A 12,156-nucleotide genomic window follows, 5' to 3' on the forward strand; every position below is an offset into this window, starting at 1 on the left:
GTATTGAATGCCTCTGACTTATTACACATGCTTATTAATTCTTTGGTGAATGATTGAATGTTGCTTAGATGATAACTCATTTCCCAGTTTGATATTTTTTGTTTCACTTTAGAAATCTATGTTTTTCTAAGATTGAGACAAAAAGCCTCATCCTGGGGCTGCCTGTTTCTCTTAGAACTCTACTATTTATACATTCTCACTTCTTTTAGTTATATATAAACATTGTACTAAATCAGCTGTGGGCAAACTACAGCCCGTGGGCCAGATCCGGCCCGTTTGATATGAATAAAACTAAAAAAAAAAAAAAAAAGACCGTACCCTTTTATGTAATGATGTTTACTTTGAATTGATATTAGTTCACACAAACACTCCATCCATGCTTTTGTTCCGGCCCTCCGGTCCAGTTTAAGAACCCATTGTGGCCCTCGAGTCAAAAAGTTTGCCCACCCCTGTACTAGATAATTAGAATGGTTTGAAGAAAAAGTCTACACCATGATCTTGTCAGTATTTAAGATATTTAAAAGATGTCATGTAAGTACACTTTACATGACAAAGCAATTAGAAACAAAGCTAGAAGCATCACACTTCTTGATTTAAAGCTATATTACAAAACTATAGTAATCAAAACAGTATGGCATTGGCATTAAAAGCAGGCTCATAGACTGATGGAACAGAATAGAGAGCCCAACTGTAAACTCATGAATATATGATCAACTAAATTTTGACAAGGATACCAAGAACACACAATGCAGATAGGATAGTCTCTTTAATAAATGATATTTGGAAAACAATATCCACATGCAAAAAACAAACAAACAAACAAAAGAACTTGGGCCCATATCTTACACCACTCACAAAAAAATAACTAGAAATGCAATACCTATAACCATAAAACTCTTAGAAAAAAGGGAAGGGGAAAAGCTCATTGAAGCACAGTCAACAAAAGAAAAGACAAACAAACAAATGGAACTACATCAAACTAAAAATCTTCTGCACAGAAGAGGAAATAGCCAATGAAATGAAAAACCAACGAACAGAAAGGGAGAAAATATTTGCAAATCATCTATCTGATTAGGAGTATTCAAAGTATATAAGGAACTTGGTAGCAAAACAAACAAACAAACAAACAAACAAAAAAACAAAAAAGAAATCACACAAAACTATCTGGTTGAAAAACAAATAATTTGATTTTTTTTAAAAAAGAGCAAAGGACCTCAACAGAGTTTTTTAAAAATTAATAGACACATGAAAAGGTGTTCATCATGACTAATCATTAGGGAAATGCAAAACAGAACCACTATGAGATTTCACCTCACAGCTGCAAGGGCCACGATTATAAAAAAGACAAGAGATAAGATAACAAATACAGTGGGGCCTTGACTTAAGAGTGTCCCGACTAATGACTTTTTGGGATACCAACTATCTCTTGGCTGATTTTTTGCATTGAGTTAATAGAGTAATTTGAGTTAACGAGCTCCTTAATGAGCTTCTTAACGAGCTCGGTCTCAGAACGAATTAAACTTGTAAGTCAAGGCCCCACTGTACTGGCAAGGATGTGGAGAAAAAAAGACCCTATACATGGTTGTGTTAGTCATTTCACAATGTATATGTATATCAAATCACCATGTTCTATACTTTAAATATTTGCAATTTTATTTGTCAGTTATTCCTCAAAAAATTGGGGGGTGGGGATTCCAAGGAGCAAGGCCTTGGCATAGCTAGAATAAGAATTAAAGTACAATTTGTGAGGTTTGGGTAATTCAGGGAATGCCACATGACATCTAACAAGGGTGTTGTTATGTGGGTAGGATTTGAGTAAGCAAACTGGAGAATAAAAAGCTGTTCATGGAAGGAAATAGCATGGAAATGCCTTCCAGGAAATAGGTATTGCTCAGTCACCCTTGCAAAGACTTCAACCTCCTCCTTTTCCAAGCTCTTCACCTCCCAAGTTGAAACTATGGGTATTTCCATAGCTTTCTGTACATGTGTCTGTGATAGCATTTACACATCATATCCTCTCTCTTGACTTAAGTTCTTCACATTTTATACCCAGTACCTGGATCAGTATCTACTATATAATAGGTAGTCAATAGACTTTGTTACTGAATGAAGGAAAGATTGAATAATGAATGGGAGATAAACAAACAAACAAACAAAAACAAAGGGCTTGTGATGAGATAAAAATATAGAGATGAAACTTCATGAATGCATAGCTTATAGTAACTTCTCCCCTATACAGAGTAAAACAGAAAGGCCTTTCCATTGACTGCAGGGATGTATAGGATAGTAATATAGGCTCCTTCTCTAAATTTGCTTTCTTCCTTCTATTTGGTGCTCACTCTGTTCCAGCCACAATGGCCTCCTGGATGTCTCTCACCTGGCATCCCCCTACCTGGGGTTTTTCCTATTCTTCTGTCGAATGTTCTCTCGGTTATCTGCATGGCTTCACCTTCACTTCAGTCAGTAATGCGTGCACGTCCCCTAATCAGAGAGCCCTTCTCTGACCACCCTATCTGGAAGAGCATCCACAGACCTGTTCCCTTGTCATGCTGGACATTTTTCACTGATTTTTCTTTTTATTGTCTGTCTCCTCGCCCTAAAATATAACTCCTATGACAGCAGAGTCTTGGTGCCTAGCACATGGTTGGCACTCAATATATATTTCTTGAATGAATAAATAAATGAGTGATAAAGATACAGGGCTAGATTTCATAGGTGATTTCTTCAGCATGAGAGCTTCTTCATGAAAAGTGGTCATTTCTAAAGGCTTATCTTGCAGCAGCATGTAGAGTGGACTGAATGGAGAGCTTCACAGAGCAGGAAGCTCATTAGGTGGTGTAAGCTGAGCGGGCCTGGCTTGGGAGGGGAGCTTTGGAACAGCAAGGGAAAGCTTGGTCCATTCAGGCAGGTCACCACCAGTAGGTCTGATTCTCTTGGCATTTTGGAGATATTCCTTCTCAACCTTTTTTCCTACTTAAAGAGGTCAGTGACTTTTCAATAATCCCAGGTTGTCTGAGGTAGTTCCCTCTCCTTCAGTGTTTTTATGCAGCATAGAGCTACAGAATTGTTCCATTAAATGCCTATCTCTAATCATGAAATTTGCATGCAGAAAGCACTTAGCTCATCTGGAAGGAACTCTGAGGGCTAGAGTGAGCACTTAGCAGGTTAGGCAATTGCGAGCTTAAAGAATTATGTTCAGTTGCACTAGGCAGATTTGAGTGCACTTCTGGAAAATAATTTAAATCTTCACCGCCCCCCTCCCTCGACTAAGACATACCCTCCTCAAACCTTATGCCTAGCAAGCAGTCTCAGATCTGATAATAAGCTAAAGCACCTGACAGTTAATCGGTCAGAGGATGTGGAAGGAAGTGCTGAAAATGTTCTCTTCCTAATTCAGATACTTTAAGGCAGCTCACCACGCAGCCCTTCTGACCACTGGGCCTAAAGAGGGATTTTGAGTCTGTTATACTGTAATTCCAGTTTGGCCTTATAAAACGCTTTGTTTTAAGCCTGCTTGGAAGCAGTGCTGTGCAAGCAGATTATTCATTTGCCATCTCTCCCTCACAGAATTTTATTTTTTTTAAAGTCCTGGTTTGGACTCCTGTGGGGTGTTTCTTTTTCCATAAATAAAAGGCACAAGGAAAGAAATGTGAGTACCTGACAGTGTGAAAAGCACCCCAACTGGATTCTGCAGATGAGCTAGAAATGACAGGTGAACACGGTGTCTTAAAGGCACCCCAGGGGATTCTCTCTCTGATGTGAAGGGAACAGCAGGGTCCATCCTTTCTGATTTAGTCTTTGACGGGCTGCTTTTCTGACAGTGGCTGCAATGTACTAAGTGCTGGATTGGGAGAAGGATACAGCTAAAGGGCACCAGTTGCCAATGGCAGGGGAAAGATGGGCATCCGCGGAGCTCCGGAGATGAAATCTGAGAGGTGGAAATTAGAAAAACCTCTCCGAAAGCAGGCTTGCATTTAATTTGCAAATGTCAGAACCTTCACCTTGATGATAGTGTTTCAGGAATGAATGAAGAGACTGACAGATAATGCATCTCTTTTTAGATGTAGTTTTAGTTGAGAACTAATGCACTCTCACAGATATGAACTTGGGGGATTTAAAAATGGGAATTACCACGCCTCTCACTGGTTGACAGATAGCAGTATTTATTTACCAAATGCATTTTTTTTAACTCTTTCAGTCTGTCTGTGGAGAAATAAGATGGTAAGAATCAAGATTTTTCCTCCAACTTCTCAGGGGAGATCATGGCTTACACCAAGAAAATATAGGAATGTAATTTTATGGAGTTGCTAGAAACACATGTACATAGACTACTTATATGATAAAAATTCTCAAAAGGACAAAATTATCGATGATACAGTAGCAATAGAATGATAGATATAATTCTAATTTGTATCTAATTTCTTTTCAAGTGCAATCTAGAGATATCAAACGAATAGATTTGCCCCTTTGATGATCAGGTCAAGATTTTGAGATATAGCTCCCATTCTATTTCTTTTGTATAGATAGCTATAAAAGTATTTTTTCTTCAAACTCAGTTACTTTGACACCTTGAATAAATGTATGTCTCCCAGGGTGTACAATTTATTCTTAGAAAACAGTGTACTTAGGTTTCTTCAACATAGCTATTAGCTATTTTATTGGTATGTATATATATATATTCCCCATAGTTTTCCTTCAAATGGGAATCAGTGAACTACATGATATATTTAAGTGCAAAGCCAGCAGATGGTCAGGCTGAGATGAGAACATATGGTTGAATATATTGTTTGGTTCAATCTTCCATTGGCACAGAAGGCATATTCATCTTAATAGCCCCCTTAGCACCTGAGTAAAGAGGGTAAGAGATTACCATCATTCTGGGAAATATCTATGGCCATCATTGGAAGAACTTTACCATTCTACATCTGAAAAAGATTTGAGTTGGGCATTTTTTTTTTAAAGCCAACTACAAGAAAAGCCTAGCATAAAGACTTTTTTCCTTCTCTTAAAAATAAATTTTATTGAGTTGTGCTTCACACCTCAGTAAAATTTAATAAGTTTATTTCAATTACAGTGAATTTTGCCACACACACACACACACACACACACACACACACACTCAGGCGCACCCACAGTGTTGGCTCTACTCCAGCCAGTTCCCACCTCTCCCTGCCATAGAACCTCTGCCCTCGTCCTAGAATGTGTAGGAGGCAGCTGATCAATGGTTTTCTCTCATCGTTGATGTCTCTATCTCTATCCTTCTCCCTTCCTCTCTGAAATCAATAAAAATATATTTTAAAAAATATATGGAACGGTTCTGTCATTTTAAGTTCTCTTATTCCCCTTTTTGGTGAATCTCTTACCATCACCTTAGCCTACCAACCAGTGAAGTACTTTCTGTCACCATAGTTTTGCCTTTTCTAGAATTTTATATCAGTAGAACCATACCATATGTACATAGGCTTTTGAATCTGGCTTCTTTCACAAATAAAAATATTTTGTTGTCTATATCTTCTTTTCTTGCTGAGTAATTTTCCTTGGTGTGGATATACCAATTTTCCATTGTGTGGATATACTTACTTTCTTACTTTTTAGATGCAGTTTATATATTCACTTGTTGATATACATTTTGGTTGTTTCAGTTTGGAGCTGTAATGTAAAAAGCTGCCATGAGCATTCATGTACAAATAGTAATGACATATATATATCTTATATTTATGACTATATATATGACTTGGGCAAATACTTAGAAGTGGACTTGCTAGGTTGTATCAAATGTCTTTTTTTCTTTTGGTCTGGAGGACTTCTTTTAAATTGAGGTGAAATGCCCATGCCACAAAATTAACCATTCTAAAGTAAATAATTCAGGAGTATTTAGCACAGTGGTTCTCAACCTGTGGGTCGCAACCCCTTTGAAGGTCGAATGCCCCTTTCACAGGGGTCACCTAAGACCATCAGAAAACACATATATAATTACATATTGTTTTTGTGATTAATCACTATGGTTTAGTTATGTTCAATTTTTAACAATGAAATTGGGGGTCACCACAACATGAGCAACTGTATTAAAGGGTTGCGGCATTAGGAAGTTTGAGAACATTTCAAATATTATTTAGCATATTTGTAATACCATGGAACCACCAGCTCCAACCAGTTCCAAAATATTTTAATCACTCCAAAAGAAATCCCCATACCACTAATCAGTTACTCCATATTAACCACTATCCCCAGCTCTGGCAACCACCAATTTGCTTTCTGACGCTATGGATTTACCTAATCTGGCCATTTCATATAATTGGTGTCATTAAATATGTGACCTTTTGTGGCTGGTTTCTTAGCATGATTTTGAGACTCATCAATGTTGTGAATTTATAAGTATATCGTTCCTTTTTATGCCTGAATAATATTCAATTATATGTGTATACCACAATTTATTTATCCATTCATCTGTTGCTGGGCATTTAGTTTATTTACAGTCATGCTGCCATTAACATTTGTACAAATATTTGTTTGTGTATCTGCTTTCAGTTCCTTTGTGTGTATACCCAAAAGTTGAAATACTGGGTCATCTGGGAATTCTGTTTAAATTTTTGAGGATCCACCAAACTTTCAATAGTAGGGTTTCAATTTCTTCACATCATTTTCTATTTTTTAAAAATCATAATCTTCCTAGTAAGTGTGATGTGGTATCTCATTGTGGTTTTGATTTGCATTCTGCCAATGTTGCTTCACATATTTTGTATCATTTTGTGCATACATGTTCACAATTTTATAACTTCTTCATGTATTAACCCTTTTGTCAGTATATAATACTTTCTAAGTATTATTTTTACCTTAAAGTCTGTTTTATCTGGTATTAGTATAGTCACACCAGCTTTCTTTTGGTTACCACTTATATGGAATATCTTTTCCATTCTTTCACATTTAAACTATTTATGTCTTTGGACCTAAATTGTATCTTTGTATCCATTTTGCCAGCCTGTATCTTTTAATTGATAGATTTAATTCATTTACATTTAAAGTGATTACTGCTAAGGAAGGACTTAATTCTGCCATTTTGTTGTTTTATATGTGAGAACTTTATTTGTTCTGCAGTTCTTCCAATACTGCCTTCTTTTTTGTTTGGTTAAATTTCTCTAGTCTGCCATTTTTATTCTTTCTTCGGTTCCTTTTCTGTATAGAAGATAGTTCTTTTCTTAGTGGTTACGTAGATTAAAACCATTGGGATTAAGATCAACAAGCTCCGCAAAGACCCAGCTCATCTGCAGAAAGATCCACAAGAAATAAAAAAAAAAAGTTTGTTTTTATAAGCCACTGTGTGGTATAACACAAAATAAAATAAAATAAAATAAGCATTTGTGCTTTGCCCTCAGCTCCTGGCACATAACTCCTAAAACTTTTAGAATTTTTTATCTTTTGTATGCCAATGATATGATTTATAGGTGGGCCCAGGAGAGGGGCTGGTCAGGAGAAAAGCCACCATGAGATTAAAGAGTTAGAACTTCCATCCCCTCCAACTCCCAACCTCTAGGGAGGAGAGAGAAGATGGAAAATGAATCCAATAATCTACAGCCAGTAATTTAATCAATTATGCTTATGTAACAAAACGTCCATAAAACCTCTTCAACAATGAGATTTGGAGATTTTCCAGACTGGTGAGCACATTGGTGTGTTGGGAGGGTGGCATGCCCAGAAAGAGCTCAGAAGCTTTGCCCTCCCCTTTACCCCATACCTTATCCTGTACATCTCTTCCATTTAACTGTTCCCGAGTTGTATCCTTATAATAAACTGGTAATCACAGGTAAGGGACTTTCCTGATTTTTGAGTTGTTTTAGTGAATTATTAAACCTAAGGAGGGAAGTTGTAGGAATACCCACATTTGTAATCTTCTGGGCAAAAGTGCAGGTAGCTGGGCACCTCAGTTGTGGCTGGTATATGAAGTGAGGGCAGTCAGGTGGGATGGAGCCCTTAACTTGCAGGATCTGCAGTAGCTCTGGAAATCAGTGTTTGAATTTAATTGAGTTGCTGGACACCCAGTTGGTATCATAGAATTGATGTGGAAAACAACATGTATTTGGGTAATGTTTGTTACGTAGTATTATTGCAATATAAACCTGACAACTACAAAAACTATTTCCTCACAAAATTTAAAAAGAAAGTTACATATTGAAATAAAACATTTGGTTAATTAACCATAAAGTTAGCTGTACATTTCCAGTGTTTTTAATGTGATCTTGATGTACATAGATGTATGCAAGGCTAGCTTAATGCTCAGTAAAAAAAATGCAAAATTACAGGAGCTTCTAGGAAGCTTTATTTCATTAATCAGCTATGATTCAGTGACATAAATATTGTATAGGGATAATGAATTAATACTTAAAACTATTTTTGTCATTTATATCTTCTAGTGACCAAACTTAGGAGTCTTGTTAAAGACTTTTATTTTTTTAAAGAAAAGAAGGGAGATTATTTACTTTTGTTTCCAGAAACAAGTTTCTATCTCAAACACTCTAAGGGTGAAGGCCAAAGAGAGCCTCTTCTCTCTCCTCAATCTCAAAGTCTCTGCTGCATCTACCCCCTTGTGAGCAAAAGGGAGCTGCAGGGTCTTTGCCTGGTGTCTATCTCAACAGCAGTTTTCTCCATCTGCTGTGAGATACAGCCAGGGTATCAGAAGTGCGGCAAAACCCAGCTAGTATTGCCAAATTTTAAGCAGGGAAGAGGTGACTTTTTACCTTTAAAAAGTTTTAACTTTATAGTATAAAACTGGCATTCCGTCTGCATGGCTGGAGGCTACTTTATTCCTCTGACATAGATGACTGAGAAGCCTTGGAACATAAATATATGCAATAAGCCAATAATTCTGCCTGCCTTTCTGCTGCTCCTACAGGGTATCTCAGTGCTGGCAAACAGAAGGGTAATGGGAATTAGAAGGAGGGGAAAACAGCAATAAAAATATAAATCAGAGAAAGAAGGAAATCCATTTGCTCCTTGGCAGCAGAGACAGTGCTCGGCTAATCCATGCTGAGTGCAATCCAATACTCCTTTATATAATCCTGTGCCGGTGGAAGAAAATTAAAGTTTAATGCAATAACGGCTGACACAAATCACTTTTGTTGCCCAGAAGCAGATTAAAGAATAGTTAAAATCATACAAATCTAATTTCTTTTTTTGGGTTGTTGTTGCTTTATTCTGTAACATCTCGATGCTTTAATCCCTAGCATTGGTTTTTTATTAAACATGTATTACCAACATAAGAGAGACTGTAGAAAAAACAGTGACAGCTAGGAAATGATTTGTGCTCAAATGGTACATGTTAAAGCTCTTTCAAAATCCATAAATTTTTCATAGGTTCATAGAGGTTCGTGCCTTTAATCAATCTGTGTCAAGGGAATTTTAAAATAAGCATAAAAGTAATGGAATGCTATCAAATATAATTGGAGCTGAAAAGAACCATCGCAGTCCATCAGCTATCACACTTGCATTGTGTGTGTGTGTGTGTGTGTGTGTGTGTGTGTGTGTGTGTGTGCGCACACACATATGTGCGCTGGCATGGTGTATTTTCATTCTCTATTTTGATTACTGCCCTCAGTGGGACAATTTGAAAACCTTATATAAAGAGAGACATGAATTTTAAAAAATCGTAATGTTTTCAATTTCCCCCTTTGTCTCCTCCCTTTACAGGAATTACTGTCTTTGAAAAGATAGTGACTTGCCTCATCTATGAAATAGACTTGCTTCTTGAGAATAGAGGCATTTAAAATAAAATAAAAAAAAATAAAAAAAATAGTTCCATTCCCACCCCATTAACCTATATAAAATGTCCCTTTCTGAATACAAATGCTGTAAGAGATTTAGAACTTCCCTGCTCTACCCAAAGACTCAGGACCAACAAATGAAGTGAAGACTCATGCACATTTCTTCCTAACAACACTTTGATGAAGCAGAGAAGCTTCTGCAGAAATTCTTGCTGGAATTAAGTAAAACCTCTGCTGTGACGCCACAGGTTTCCAGCAATGCTCCTGGCGATCCTGTGGATGCCTCTGAAACAAGCTCTGTTCCATTCCAGGGGAACGTTGTGGTTAATAGACATTATCCACATTTAGCTCATGATGTCAGCAAGGGATTTCCAAGGAAAGCATTCTAGATGCATACTTCATGTGTCCTGTCAGTAGTGTTTTTTTTCTCCCCTTAAATTTAATCTTAGTGTGTGTGTGTGTGTGTGTGTGTGTGTGTGTGTTTTAACTTTTAGGATAGAAAGTTTCAAACACAAAAGCAGAAAGTATAATATTACCCAACATGAGTAATTATCCATTAATGTCCAATTTTGTTCACCCATACTTTTACCCATTCTTCTCCAGCCCTGGTTATTTTTAAGCAAGTCTCTGATATCATATAATTTAATCCATAAATTCTTCATCAATATATCTCTACAGATAAAGGATTTTTTTCAAAATATAGCTAAAAACACTAGGTCAACTTAGAAATTAGCAATAATTTCTAAATATCATTAAATACCCTCTGTTCAGGTTTCCATTATTATCTCAAAATGTTAATTTTTTTAAAGTTTATTTGCTCTAATAAGGATTGCAATAATGTTTCCAATTGCAATTGGTTAATACGTCTCAAATAATTTTTATCTATAAGCTTCTCCTTTCTCCTATCCCAATCTCTCTCTGCCTCTTTTCTTTTTAATTGTACAAACTTCTATATATAATTTCCCATTATCTGAATTAACTGAATCCCTCTAGTGTCAGTTAATACATACCTTCCCTTGGTATTTCTCATCTCTTGGTAGTTCCAGAGATGTGTTCCAGAACATAGGCTCCATGTGTTCTAGAATATGTCCTCCTGGCTTAGTGCTCGTGTTCAAATATTGACAGTGTTTGATGGAAAATACTCAAGCTTGGGTTCAGACATAACCATTCAGTCCCCATACCAAAATTAATTATAAAATCTGGAAGCTTTGTGTGGCAGTTTGTTTCTGAAGAGTTCAGGCCTTCCAGGTTTTAGTACTCAGTGGTTGGCACATATTATTTCCTTTCTTGCTCAACTTACCTCAGGGCACTATCAGAACATTTTTTTAGTGGATTTATACTTTTAGAATTTTGGATCTGGATATGATTATAGAAATTCTAATCTGTACTACTAAATATTTATGTTCAAAAAGAAACTGAGGCCAAGAAAGAATATATAATTTGTTCAAAGTTGTATGACTTCTAACACAAGCTGACTCTAGAATTGCCATATTTACTGAATCCCGAGTTTGGCTTTAGTTCTATGGAGTTGGCATCTTCTCTGTTTTGTGTGACTACTATAGGGAAAAACTACCATTCAGGGTGCCCTACAATTTAATATTCATTCTCCTATAGGAATGTTGTTGGAACAAGATTCAATAGTATTCCCTAATGGATTGGGTTATACAAATTAGATTTATATGATCAAAGCTGAAAAACAGAGAAACCAAGATGGCAGCATAGGTAAACACCCGAAATTGCTGCCTCACACAACCACTTCAAAGATACAACTAAAAGACAAAACAGACATCATCCAGAACCACAGAAAGGCTGGCTGAGTGGAAATTCTACAGCTAGAAGGAAAGAGAAAAGCACACTGAGACTCAGAGGAGGTGAGGAAGTTAAGTGCAGAGGTACGGAGGCACAGGTGGAAAGGGCTGGCAGCTGAGGACGTGGCACATGTGGAAAGGGCTGGCAGCTGAGGATGTGGCACATGTGAAAAGGGCTGGAAACTGAGGACATGGTTGTCTTTTTCAATCGGGAGGGAGTCTCAAACTCCTGACTGCTCTGAACTCCAGTTCTGGGCGAGTCTCTGGGGACCCAGACTCATACGGACTGAGAAACTGGACTGTCTGGCATCGGTTGGAACTCGAGGGCGGCTTTCTCTCAGAGGTACTTGTAGCGATTACTGGGACACTGAGAAGCGGGGCCTCTTAGGGTAGGACTGAGGATCAGCCATAGCTGCTTGCTCCACCCTGTTGATCCCCAGAGACTCAGCCTCATCCAAGCTGTGCGCAGAGGCTTTTGCATATGGAAGGCCTGGCCCTTTGCAATCTGAAAATTACCTAACAAACTGTAGCTGGGTCAGAAAAACCCAGAACTTCCAAAAGAAGGCCCAAGGCCCCACAGCAGCTTGCATTGC

The sequence above is a fragment of the Myotis davidii genome, unplaced genomic scaffold (assembly GCF_000327345.1).
Source record: "Myotis davidii unplaced genomic scaffold, ASM32734v1 scaffold98, whole genome shotgun sequence".
NCBI lineage: Eukaryota > Metazoa > Chordata > Mammalia > Chiroptera > Vespertilionidae > Myotis > Myotis davidii.